At 36.6% G+C, this 13,990-nt stretch overlaps 1 pseudogene; it reads left to right on the top strand.

Annotated features, from left to right (window-relative positions):
• The first annotated feature begins 6,460 nt into the window (after window positions 1-6,460).
• On the top strand, window positions 6,461-7,010 carry LOC116589935 (annotated as a pseudogene).
• The last annotated feature ends 6,980 nt before the right edge of the window (window positions 7,011-13,990 follow it).

Below are 13,990 nucleotides of genomic sequence, written 5' to 3'. Positions count from 1 at the left end.
GTGGTCACTTATAATCATAAAGTGGCCAGATTATACAGATAAATGGAAGTACTAGGTTCTTCTTTGGCACTTAGAGTGTACATGAACTAGGCAATGTACACATCTGGGCGCTTTCTGGGTAGTTCATATGGTTCTTCTGTGACAAAAATTTCTGTGTCCTATTTGATGATTTAGATTAATAGTTCTGGGATCAATTATATTATCTCATTTTGTTTTAGTTATTTATAAATAAAAGGAAAATGTATTTATTTCTGTTTGTAGTTCTTTTCTTATTTGATTCTATTAGGTTACCCCTGATAAATAAACCCTTAAAGCAATTATCCAAAATTTCTATGGGACCATAATGTTATGCTAGCCTAATGACATTCAGATATATGTTGTTTGTTTCCTTACACATTATCCCTTTCTAAGCTCCTTAAGGGGCTAATTCTTTCTCTCTCTCTCTCTCTCTCTCTCTCTCTCTTTTTTAAATTTTTTTAATTTATTTTCAGCGTAACAGTATTCATTGTTTTTGCACCACACCCAGTGCTTCATGCAATCCATGCCCTCTCCAAAACCCACCACCTGGTTCCTCCAACTTCCCACCCCCCACCCCTTCAAAACCCTCAGATTGTTTTTCAGAGTCCATAGTCTCTCATGGTTCACCTCCCCTTCCAATCTCCCTCAACTCCCTTCTCCTCTCTAACTCCCCTTGTCCTCCATGCTATTTGTTATGCTCCACAAATAAGTGAAACCATATGATAATTGAATCTCTCTGCTTGACTTATTTCACTCAGCATAATCTCTTCCAGTTTAAGGGGCTAATTCTAATTCTAACAACATCGTCAAAATATTCAGATATACAGGATTCTGAGTGTCAATATTTTTACCTAAACAAAGGTTCATTAGAGCATACATGTTTTGTGAACAAAGGTTAATTGGCCATTTAATTGTGATTTAGATAATAGAGTGTCTCTTCCTAAAAAGTGGAGAGGGAAATAATCTACTTTATAATAAATTACTTAAGTTAAAAAAAATAAGTTGACAGTTCCTTGTTATTTGTTGCTGCAACAGTATTAAAAGAACAGTAAGGAAAATTATTAATAAATTGTTACAGTGATACAATACACTTTACATTTTCATTTATATGTATATTTATTTGATATGATATCAAATTTGTTCCTATATTATACCAAGTTTTTATGACCATTGCTTTTTAGGAACTTTTAGAACTTTAATATTCCATTCAACCAGTATGGTATGGATTGTAAATTTTTATGTGGTGAGATCAATATTTTTCTAGAAGGAGGACTGTTCTTCCAAGTACCTTGAAACTTACTTTTGCAGGATGAAAGAAAGGGACTTTCCAGAAGGTGGATTAGGAGAAAAATGCATGCCACCAGCTACATAATAATGATTGTTTAGAATTATTATCCAAAGATTCAGAAACTCTTCCACCCAACAGCCATCATTTTGTTATACAGTAACTTCCATTTTTTTATTGCAAAAATTAATATCTCAAGTAAATCTTCATAAAGTTCTATCATGATGATGCTTTGCTAACTAGATTAGGACTCATCATCTAATCTAAAACTGCCTCTGGAAAATCCAGGATGTAAGACTACTATACGCATGTATTAATTTTCCCACTGGGGTTTCTATCTTATAACAGTTTCTTGAGAAAAAAAAGGATTGCTTAGTTTAAAATATAAAACTGCACTTGTGATTTTTGAAATGGACACACTCTGATTAATATCATGCTTGACTTGACTAAAACTCTTTTTGAATTTTTTTGCCTCCTTTTGGAGCAACAATTACATAAATTTGATTATGAAGATATTAAAATATTTTTCATCATCACATTCACTCATTTTTCTTAAGTACCATATGAGGTGCTTTGTTGAAGTTTGGGAAACAAATCTATATTTAATTTTTCCATACACATTTACAAGTTTTGACTAAAATCTTTGGCTTTGTACTGCTTCATTTTTTTGTTTTCTTGACCTTTGTTATTGTCTTTCAAGGATTTTCTAGCCACTGACAGTCTCTCTTGTTGTTTATTTGGATATAAATATTTGCTTGAATATCAATCTCCTAAAGTGGTGTCACTGGGAAAAGGGTCTAGTTCTTAATTTCCATCACTGTATTCATTTTCTTACTTTACACTCAACACATGTGTGGCAGAGTGTGTTACCTGCATACTTACTATCCATTTTTCTTATATTCCTTCTTTTTTTTTCCTCATTGAAATAAGATTTCAAAAAATCATTATTTAATTATGGAAGGAATGTAACATTTTTTCAACTTGAATTTCTGACTTAGATTTTATCAGGTATGTATGCATCAAAAAGAAATCACAGTCCACCACAAAGTCAGTTTAAGGAATCATCATCATTGTTTGATAAACTAACTTGTGGATATAATTGGGGATACAACTGGGAATAATCTGAATGACATCTATGTGTAACTTTATGAAAACCATGTTAAATTTCAATCTAGGATGGGTTTTTTGTTGTTGTTTGTTTTTGTTTGTTTTAGGTAATTGAGTCAATTCTCAGAAAGTAAAATAGAATATAGCCATAGAGTGTCAGTCAGAATAAGCAGAGAATACTTATTCACAGGATATCAAAATGTCTTAGAGTCTACAGAGATCTTCCTGGCAGTTGCTCAAAAGGCCATTTTCTTTTTTTTTTTTTTAATTAAATTGACTTATTTATTTTCAGAAAAACAGTATTCATTATTTTTCACCACACCCAGTGCTCCATGCAATCCCTGCCCCCTATATTACCCACCACCTGGTACCCCAACCTCCCACCCGACCCCCGCCACTTCAAACCCCTCAGATTGTTTTTCAGAGTCCATAGTCTCTCATGATTCACCTCCCCTTCCAATTTACCCCAAATCCCTTCTCCTCTCGAACACCCCTTGTCCTCCATGATATTTGTTATGCTCCACAAATAGGTGAAACCATATGATAATTGACTCTCTTTGCTTGACTTATTTCACCCAGCATAATCTCTTCCAGTCCCGTCCATGTTGCTACAAAAGTTGGGTATTCATCCTTTCTGAAGGAAGCATAATACTCCATAGTGTCTATGGACCACGTTTTCCTTATCCATTTGTCCGTTGAAGGGCATCTTGGTTCTTTCCACAGTTTGGCGACTATGGCCATTGCTGCTATAAACATTGGGGTACAGATGGTCCTTCTTTTCATGACATCTGTATCTTTGGGGTAAATCCCCAGTAGTGCAATGGCAGGATCATAGGGAAGTTCTATTTTTAATTTCTTGAGAAATCTCCACACTGCTTTCCAAAGAGGCTGCACCAACCTGCATTCCCACCAACAGTGGAAGAGGGTTCCCCTTTCTCCACATCCCCTCCAACACATGTTGTTTCCTGTCTTGTTAATTTTGGCCATTTTAACTGGTGTAAGGTTATATCTCAATGTGGTTTTAATTTGAATCTCCCTGATGGCTAGTGATGATGAACATTTTTTCATGTGTCTGATAGCCATTTGTATGTCTTCATTGGAGAAGTCTCTGTTCATATCTTCTGCCCATTTTTTTCAATATATTTATTTTCAGAAAAACAGTATTCATTATTTTTTAACCACACCCAGTGCTCCATGCAATCTGTGCCCTCTATAATACCCACAACCTGGTACCCCAACCTCCCACACCTCTGCCACTTCAAACCCCTCAGATTGTTTTTCAGAGTCCATAGTCTCTCATGATTCACCTCCCCTTCCAATTTACCCCAACTCCCTTCTCCTCTCTAACACCTCTTGTCCTCCATGATATTTGTTATGCTCCACAAATAAGTGAAACCATATGATAGTTGACTCTCTCTGCTTGACTTATTTCACTCAGCATAATCTCTTCCAGTCCCATCCATGTTGCTACAAAAGTTGGGTATCCATCCTTTCTGATGGAGGCATAATACTCTATAGTGTATATGGACCACATCTTCCTTATCTTCCTTCTTAATACAATCTCAATTCTATTCTGGTGGCAACATACCCAGTTTGAAAAATCAAATGGAGTGTCCCTTATATAAGAATAATTGTGTGGATGAATTGAGAGAGTATGCCAAAGTGTTTTGTAAGTGATAAAGAGCTTTCCAAGTGAAAAATATTAACTGAAATCAATTGTGTACATACTATGTATGATTCTATTCTGATGATCACAGCCATTCTGTGAGGAAGGTATTATCATTAGCTCTAGTTTAAAGATTTAAAAGGCAAGCAAGAGGGTTCCCCTTTCTCCACATCCTCTCCAACACATGTTGTTTCCTGTCTTGCTAATTTTAGCCATTTTAATTGGTATAAGGTGGTATCTCAAAGTGGTTTTAATTTAAATCTCCCTGATAGCTAGTGATGATGAACATTTTTTCATGTGTCTGATAGCCATTTGTATGTCTTCATATACTGTTACGTTGAAAAGAAATTTAAAAAGAAAAAAAGAAAAAAATGCAAGCAAGAAAGGATAACTTGTCCATGCTTAAGAAAAATTAATGATTTCGATGATGAAAAAATATTTTAATATCTTTATAATCAAATTTGTATAATTGCTACTCCAAAAACCAGCAAGTTTTTCAAATAGAGTTTCAATCATGTCAAGCATGATATAAATCAGAGTGTGGGGAACCGTTCCATCTTTGGAATACTAAATTATCCAAACTCAGTCCTGCCTCTGATTTCATGATTTCCTTCCATGAGTTAATGGCTCATATTCTCTGGAAAAGAAGATCTTACCATTCAGATGGAAATCTACCATTCTCTTTCTTCTTCTTTCTTTCTATGCCCCCAACCTTTGTTTGAAGGTCAGATTCCCTCTGGTAAGATTATGGGCTCTTTTTCAGTCTTCCTGCTATAGAGAACCTTAATATTAAGACTACCAGGAAGATGGAGAGGGAAGTCATGGAAATGATGGAGCTAGTGGGTTTCTCTTATTGTAAAGAAGAAAGAAACTCTGCTGGAAAATGGAGAAGAGTCTTATTCTTTCAAGTATCAGAAGAATATGGTAAAGAAGTACTGAGAAACAAATCCCCAAACCAGACTAGGAAATAAGAAATCATGAAGTAGAAAAAGTTGATAAGGGGGAAAAGAGAGAAAAAATCATGCAGATTTGGGAGAAGTTACAAAGTTAACAAAGCACTCTCCTCTTTGCCCTTGCTCTTCCCAACTTTAATTTAAGAGGGTGTCACATCTATGTTTGAGAGAGGGCATAGGCCATTGTGGAGGAAAGAATCACAGAAGAAAGGCATTTATATCCTTGTTGCAGGAGATGAGAAAGAACTCTTCCTGAGAAACTTCAACTCTGTCTTATTTCCTCTGCTCAAAAGTAAACTAACTGCTACCCCAATACCAGGTAAGCTTTGTGGACAAGATAGAACAAGTAGCAGAAACTGATAAGGAAGAAAGAAAAAACAGAGAATCCCCCCTACATAGAAATGATGGCCCCCTGTAGGGGAAGCCAGAGGCCTCGTGCTAGTTAGGCAGTGGCACAGATTAAGGGAAACATTTGGCTAAAACTTTAATTTAACTGGCCAAATGAGGAAATGTCATTTGTGGACAATCTGAGTGATGGCTCAGGTATTCCATCAAATACAAATTTCCTAAGGACAGAGGATACTCACTCTACAGTCCAGAATAGTTCTGTATTCCTAGGATCTCTGCCCAAGTGATGTTATGTCTCCTTGGTCTGAGATCTATTTCAGACTTTGAAATCTCCTAGATACTAGAATAGAAAAGGAATATCAAGAATAACAGGGCATTCTATTTTTTTTAAAGATTTTATTTATTTATTTGACAGAGAGAGAGACCATAATTTTAGGCAGAGAAGCAGGCAGAGAGAGGGGGAAGCAGGTTTCCTGCTGAGCAGATAGCCTGATGCGGAACTCGATCCCAGGACCCTGAGATCATGACCTGAGCCAAAGGCAGAGGCTTTAACTCACTGAGCCACCCAGGTGCCCCACAGGGCATTCTATTTGACACAGTGAGAGACTATAGTGTAAGCACAAGAAACAGCCTTTCTAAAATGCAAGGGGGTTACTGAGGAGCCCAAGGAAGAAGGCAAGAGTGGTTGTAGTGACTGAGCAGAGCACAGTGACAGGATGCTTCCTACATCAACACATCAACTATGTACTTCGATCCATATCTGAAGGAATCCCTCTCTAAAGACGAAGATTGTTCTCTCTCCAGCTGGTGTTGGTATGGAGACCTGTTCATCCCACCCTGGTGAAACAGTTTGCTGACTGAATTTTAAAAACCACTGGTACCAGTGGACTCATGGACTCTGAAAAGCAATCAGAGGGTTTTGAAGGGGTGGGGGGGTGGGAGGTTGGGGGAACCAGGTGGTGGGTATTGGAGAGGGCATGGATTGCATGGAGCACTGGGTGTGGTGTAAAAATAATGAATACTGTTACGCTGAAAAACTTTAAAAATTTTTTTAAAAAAAGAAAAGAAAAAGAAATCTCAAGTCATCCACAAAAAAAAAAAAAACCACTGGTACCTGGAAAGATTCAGCACATTCTCTGTACTGGAAAACTTTGCACCAAAGAGAGGTATGACTGTCTCAAGACTCTGACCAGTGATGTTCATATAGTAACAGGAGTCTTTCATGAGAATCTGAATTATACAGAACAAAAAGTTGTGACTGCTGGGCAGTTCAAATTTGGTTTGATCCATAGGCAACAAGTTATTGCATAGGAGACATGACCAGCTTAGCCCTATTGTAAGGCAGTCTGATGAGGACATTCTTAACTCGAGATACACAAACAAATTTGAAGCATTTGAGCATGAAAAAAATTTTTACATTAACCCAGGTTCTGCCACTGAAGCATATAATTTCTTAGCAACAAACATTACTCCTTAATTTGTATCAATGGATATTCAGGCTTCTACAGTTGTCCTTTACATGTATCAGCTAATTGGAGATGATGTAAAAGTAAAAGGAATTGAATACAAAAACATCTTAAAGGCAGGCCTGTCCTGCTTGGTTTTTTAATTCCCCTGTTCAAATAAAGTAATTAAGCATTTATGAACCACAAGATCATGTCACTTTTACGATATTTTACAGCAAAATATAATATTGCTTTCTGTTAATACAATGTTCTAAGCTTCTTATAAACTATGAGAATATATGAAACTTCTTATTTTATTTCTATGAAAAAATGTCCACCATACAGTAAATGGTCATGTGCTAAGAAAAATGTACTCTTGCAAATACCCTCAGAGTTGATATTTGGAACTTCACTACAAAAACATAGTGCATGAGGAAAAAGAATCTAGATCTTCTTGTATACATTTTTCTCTTTGGTAATAAACAGTTACCTTTCATTTATAAAAATAAACAAATAAAACATAAAATGCAAAGTCAATATACAGAAGTCAGTGGCTTTTTTATGCACTAACAATGAAAATACAGAAAGGGAAATTAGAGAATCGATTCCATTTATTATAGCACTAAGAAACATAAGATACCTGGGAATAAACCTAATCAAAGAGGTAAAGGATCTGTACTTGAGAAACTACAGAACACTCATGAAAGAAATTAAAGAAGACACAAAATGATGGAAGACCATTCCATGCTCTTGGATAAGAAGAATAAACATTGTTAAAATGTCTCTACTGCCTAGAGCAATCTATACTTTTAATGCCATTCTGATCAAAATTCCACCTGTATTTTTCAAAGAGCTGGAGCAAATAATCCAAAAATTTGTATGAAATCAGAAGAGACCCCAAATCACTAAGGAAATGTTGAAAAACAAAAGTAAAACTGGGATCATCATGTTACCTGATTTCAAGCTTTACTACAAAGCTGTGATCACCAAGACAACATGGTACTGGCATATAAACAGACAACAGACCAGTAGAACAGAGAAGAGAGCCCAGATATGGACCCTCTACTCAATGGTCCAATAATCTTCGACGAAGCAGGAAAAAATATAGAGTGGAAAAAAAGTCTCTTCAATAAATGGTGGGGATGCTGGGAAATGCTGGGAAAACTGGACAGCTATATGTAGAAGAATGAAACTCAACCATTCTCTTACACCATACACAAAGATAAACTCGAAATAGATAAAAGACCTCAATGTGAGATAGGAATCCATAAGAATGCTAGAAGAGAACATAGCAGTAACCTCTTTGATATCAGCCACAGCAACTTCTTTCAAGATATGTCTCCAAAGGCAAAGGAAACAAAAGTGAAAATGAACTTCTGGGACTTCATCAAAATCAAAAGCTTCTGCACAGCAAAGGAAACAGTCAAGAAAACAAAGAGGCAACCCACGGAATGGGAGAAGATATTTGCAAATGACAGTACAGACAAAAGGTTGATATCCAGGATCTATAAAGAACTTCTCAAACTCAACACACACAAAACAGATAATCATATCAAAAAATGGGCAGAAGATATGAACAGACACTTCTCCAATGAAGACATGCAAATGGCTATCAGACACATGAAAAAATATTCATCATAACTAGCCATCAGGGAGATTCAAATTAAAACCACTTTGAGATACCACCTTATACCAATTAAAATGGCTAAAATTAGCAAGACAAGAAACAACATGTGTTGGAGAGGATGTGGAGAAAGGGGAACCCTCTTCCACTGTTGGTGGGAATGCAAGTTGGTGCAGCCTCTTTGGAGAACAGTGTGGAGATTCCTCAAGAAATTAAAAATAGAACTTCCCTATGACCCTGCAATTGCACAACTGGGTATTTACCCCAAAGATACAGATGTCGTGAAAAGAAGGGCCATCTGTACCCCAATGTTTATAGCAGCAATGGCCACGGTCGCCAAACTGTGGAAAGAACCAAGATGCCCTTCAACGGACGAATGGATAAGGAAGATGTGGTCCATATACACTATGGAGTATTATGCCTCCATCAGAAAGGATGAATACCCAACTTTTGTAGCAACATGGACAGGACTGGAAGAGATTATGCTGAGTGAAGTAAGTCAAGAAGAGAGAGTCAATTATCATATGGTTTCACTTATTTGTGGAGTATAACAAATAGCATGGAGGCCATGGAGAGATAGAAAGGAGAATGGAGTTGGGGGAAATTGGAAGGGGAGGTGAACCATGAGAAACTATGGACTCTGAAAAACAATCTGAGGATTTTGAAGGGGCAGGGGGTGGGAGGTCGGGGTACCAGGTGGTGGGTATTATAGAGGGCATGGATTGCATGGAGCACTGGGTGTGGTACAAAAACAATTAATACTGTTATGCTAAAAATAAATTTAAAAAAAAATCATAAAGGAGAACACGGGCAGTAACCTCTTTGACCTCAGTCACAGAACTTGTTGCAAGACATGTCTTTAAAGACAAGGGAAGCAAAAACAAAAATGAACTTTTGGGTCTTCATCAAGACAATAACATTCTGTACAGGAAAGAAACAGTCAACAAAACAAAGGCAACCCACAAGATGGAGAAGATACTTGCAAGTGACATAACAGTAAAGGGCTGGCATCCAAGATGTATAACTTCTCAAACTCAACACCCAAAAAACAAACTATCCAGTCAAGAATGGGCAGAAGACATAAAGGGGTACTTCTCTAAAGAAGTCATACAAATGGCCAACAGACACGTGAGAAAATGTTCCACATCACTTGTCATCAGGGAAATACAAGCAAAACCAAAATGAGATACCACCTTACACCAGTTATAATGGCTAAAATTAATAAGACAAGGAACAAGTGTTGGTGAGGATGTGGAGAAAGGGGAATCCTCTTCCACTGTTGGGAATGCAACTGGTACAGCCACTCTGGAAAACAGTATGGAGGTTCCTCAAAAAGTTAAAAATAGAGCTACTCTATGAACCAGCAATTGCACTACTGGGTATTTACACCAAATATACAGATGTAGTAAAAAGAAGCAGCATGTGCACCCCAATGTCTGTAGCAGCAACGTTCACAATAGTCAAACTGTGGAAGGAACAAAGATGTCCTTCAATAGATGAATGGATAAAGAAGATGCAGTTCGTATATACAATGGAATATTATTCAGCCATCAGAGAGGATGAATTTTTTTTTATTAAAGCATTTTCTACCAGATATTTATTAATATTTTCTAAATCCTCATTTAGCTTATAAAACTTTAAAATGAAAAGATTTCTCATTCGTTAAAATCTTCCAAATAGCCAAGTTATGGTTTAAGGTGTTTCTTTTTTTTTTTTTTTTATTTCCAGCATAACAGTATTCATTATTTTTGCACCACACCCCGTGCTTCATCAAGATCAAAAGCTTTTGCACAGCAAAGGAAACAGTTAACAAAATCAAAAGACAACTGACAGAATGGGAGAAGATATTTGCAAACGACATATCAGATAAAGGACTAGTGTCCAGAATCTATAAAGAACTTAGCAAACTCAACACCCAAAGAACAAATAATCCAATCAAGAAATGGGCAGAGGACATGAACAGACATTTCTGCAAAGAAGACATCCAGATGACCAACAGACACATGAAAAAGTGCTCCATATCACTCGGCATCAGGGAAATACAAATCAAAACCACAATGAGATATCACCTCACACCAGTCAGAATGGCTAAAATAAACAAGTCAGGAAATGACAGATGCTGGCGAGGATGCGGAGAAAGGGGAACCCTCCTACACTGTTGGTGGGAATGCAAGCTGGTGCAGCCACTCTGGAAAACAGCATGGAGGTTCCTCAAAATGTTGAAAAAAAAAAAAAAAAACAGAGAGGATGAATTTTTACCATTTACACTGACATGGATGGAACTGGAGGGTATTATGCTAAATGAAAGAAGTCAATAAGAGAAAGACAATTAGATGGTTTCACTCATGTGGAATGTATAAGAAATAGTTCAGAGGACAAAAACTGAAGAAATCAGAGAGAGAGAGACAAACCACATAAGATTCTAGACTCTGGAAAACAAACTGACACTTGCAGAAAGGGAGGTGGGTGGAGGGATGGGGTAACTGGGTGATGGGCATTAAGGAGGGCACGTAATGTGATGAGCACCGGGTTTTATATGCAACTAATGAATCACTGAAACTCATCAAAAACTCATGATGTACTATATGTTGGCTATTGAATTTTAAAAAAATTTTAAAAAGACTTGGAAACAAAGTATTCATTCAGAAAACAATTCTGATTCCTACTGGTCCTCTCAACACTAGGCATCCTTTCATTTTTAAAATTTTATTTATTTGAGAAAGTGAATGAGAGAGCATGGCCCAGGGGAGAGGCAGAGAAGCAGACTCTCCACTGAGCAGGGAGCCTGATATTGGACTCGCTCCCAGGACTCTGGGGTTATGACCTGAGCTATAGGCAGATGCTTAACCCACTGAGCCACCCAGGTACCCACAAGACATCCTTTAAAAAAGAATACACAAAAATGTTTTCTAGAATTACAACTGCATTTTTCATAATGAATTTATCCTGCCTGCTTAAAGTGATGTTTTTACTTGTTTGCTTTTTTAAAAAAAAAATCTACTTTATTCTAGCAGAATGGGGCAAGAATCGATGAGATCTTTGTTAGTTCTCTGAAACTACACTGAAACCATGTTTGCAATTCATCAGAGGTCAAAACATTCAAAGAGTTTCCCTAACTCATAAGGCTCTGACAAGATTACATGGGGAATCTAAGCACATAAATGTTAAATGGTTTATCACCCTGGCACAGCTAGTATATCATAAACTTTGGCCCAAGGTCTTCTGAATCACAGACCAGTGCTGTCTTCCAGTTATCTCCAACCCATGACAATTTACCTTGCTACAAAGTTAAAATAGGCAAGTGTGTGCCAAACCTCTTAAAAATACACATACATATGATCTAGTTCCAATATTTTTTCTAAAGAAAATAAATTCTCAGAAAATTTGCATTAAATTTTAAGTTCCCCAGCCAAAGCAATCTTAAAAAAGAACAAAGCTAAAGGCATTATAAGTCCAGATTTCAAGATAAACTAAAATGTATTAGTAATCAAAATAATATGGTACTGCCACAAAAATAGGCACATAAATCAATAGAACAGAATAGAGAGCCTAGAAATAAACTCATGATAATATGGTCAATTCACCCATGAGGTGAGAATATACAATAAGGAAAAGACAGTTTCCTCAAAAAGATGATGCTGAGAAAACTTGACAGTTACATGGAAAAGAATGACATTGGAACACTTTCTTATACCATACATAAAAATAAAGTCAAAATGGTTTAAAAACCTAAATGTGAGACCTAAAATCATAAGACTTCTAGAAGAAAATATAGGCAGTAGTTTCTTTGACATCAGCTTTAGCCAAATTTTTCTAGATAGGTCTCCTTAGGCAAGTGAAACAGAAGCAAAAATAAATTATTGGGACTACATCAAAATAAAAAGCTTATGCACAGAAAATCATCCACAAATCAAAAAAGCAAACTACTGAATTGGAGAAGACATTTGCAAATGATATATCTGATAAGAGGTTAATGTCCAAAATATATAGAGAACTTACATAATTCAACACCAAAAAACCCCCCATACAATCAGATTTAAAAATGGGCAGAAGACCTGAATATACATTTTTCTAAAGAAGACACGTAGATGACCAACAGAGACATGAAAAGATGCTCAACATCACTAATCATCAAGATAATGCAAATGAAAAGCACAATGAAATGTCACCTGTTAGAATGACTAGCATCAAAAAATAAGAAATAAGCATTAGTGAGGATGTGGGGGGGAAAAGAACACATTCTTGTTCTTTGTGGGAATGTAAACTGGTGGGAATGTAAATCGGTAGAGTCATTGTGAAAAACACCGTAGAGGTCCCTCAAAAAAATAAAGATAGAACTACCATATGATCCAGTAATTCTACCAATAAAGAAAACAAAAACACTATTTCAAAAAGATATATGCACACCTATGTTAATTGCAGCATTATGTATAATAGCCAAGATACGGAAGGAACCCAAGTGCCTATCCATAGATGAATGGATAAAGAAGAAGTGGTATGCATGTGTGTATATACATATATATGTGTACATGTATACATGAAAGCATGTAGAGAAAGCATGAATTCTGAAGTCTGAATAAACACAGAAAATAGAGTAAAAAGCCATCACAATCTATTTCAAAGCCCATCTGTTATATAAATGAGCCAATGTTGGCTTCCGTACCTTGGCCCCTACATTGTTTACTTCTTTACCTGGTAGCTCAAAGCCCACAGGTACTAAAATTTTTACATACCTAATTTTTTTACATATAGCCCAAAGATATAGATTTTTAGCCATCCAGAGCCTGCCCACCTTGCATATCCCAGGAAACTGTGCCCAATATCTGCTAGCCATCGATAAGATAACTTCTGCCTGCTATAGGTAGATAAAAACCCCCAAGTTATTGCTGCCCTTTGGAACTTTCTCACATAGAGTCCTCCCCCCTCTCCAAGCTAACTCATAGCACCTAGTCAAGTAAGCTTACTCTCTGATCCCCTTCTTTTTCCTGGGTGTTAGCCCTTAGTCCTCCTTCCCTTCTGAGTACTGGCCTGTAAGCCTATAACCTCTGAAATGTCTCGTGAAAGGTAAGGGATTTCCCCAGCAAGATATTCCAAGCAGTGTCCCCAGATAAAAGTTGTTGAAACTACTGCCACCTCATGGTCATATCTTTTACTTCAGAACCACCAGAACCACCTCCCCCTACACAATTCTGGCAGAATAGCCTTTGGCCAAACTAAACAACAATTCAAATTTTTGCTCAGAGAGTAAGTGTCCTACACACATTTTTTTTTTCCAGGAAAAAAAAATAACAATTTCTTCAATTAATAGAATTGGATTATTTGTAGTTTCACAACATAACTCTGGGGTCTTACTGACTACAATACAGTCCAGAATTCCCTTTTTTGCCCCCTTTGTCTATTGTCTATGACCTTTAGAAAATACTATTCATATTTACCAGTGTTAATGAAAGCTTCAAGTTCTCACTAACCTTAGTACTTCCCATTATACCTTTTTTTATGTCATTGAGGTTACCTGGGCAAGTTCTTTTTTTCCTTGACATATCT

The sequence above is a fragment of the Mustela erminea genome, chromosome 5 (assembly GCF_009829155.1).
Source record: "Mustela erminea isolate mMusErm1 chromosome 5, mMusErm1.Pri, whole genome shotgun sequence".
NCBI lineage: Eukaryota > Metazoa > Chordata > Mammalia > Carnivora > Mustelidae > Mustela > Mustela erminea.
The sequence above is the reverse complement of the archived record's forward strand: the minus strand, read 5'-3'. Positions and strand labels throughout refer to the sequence as shown.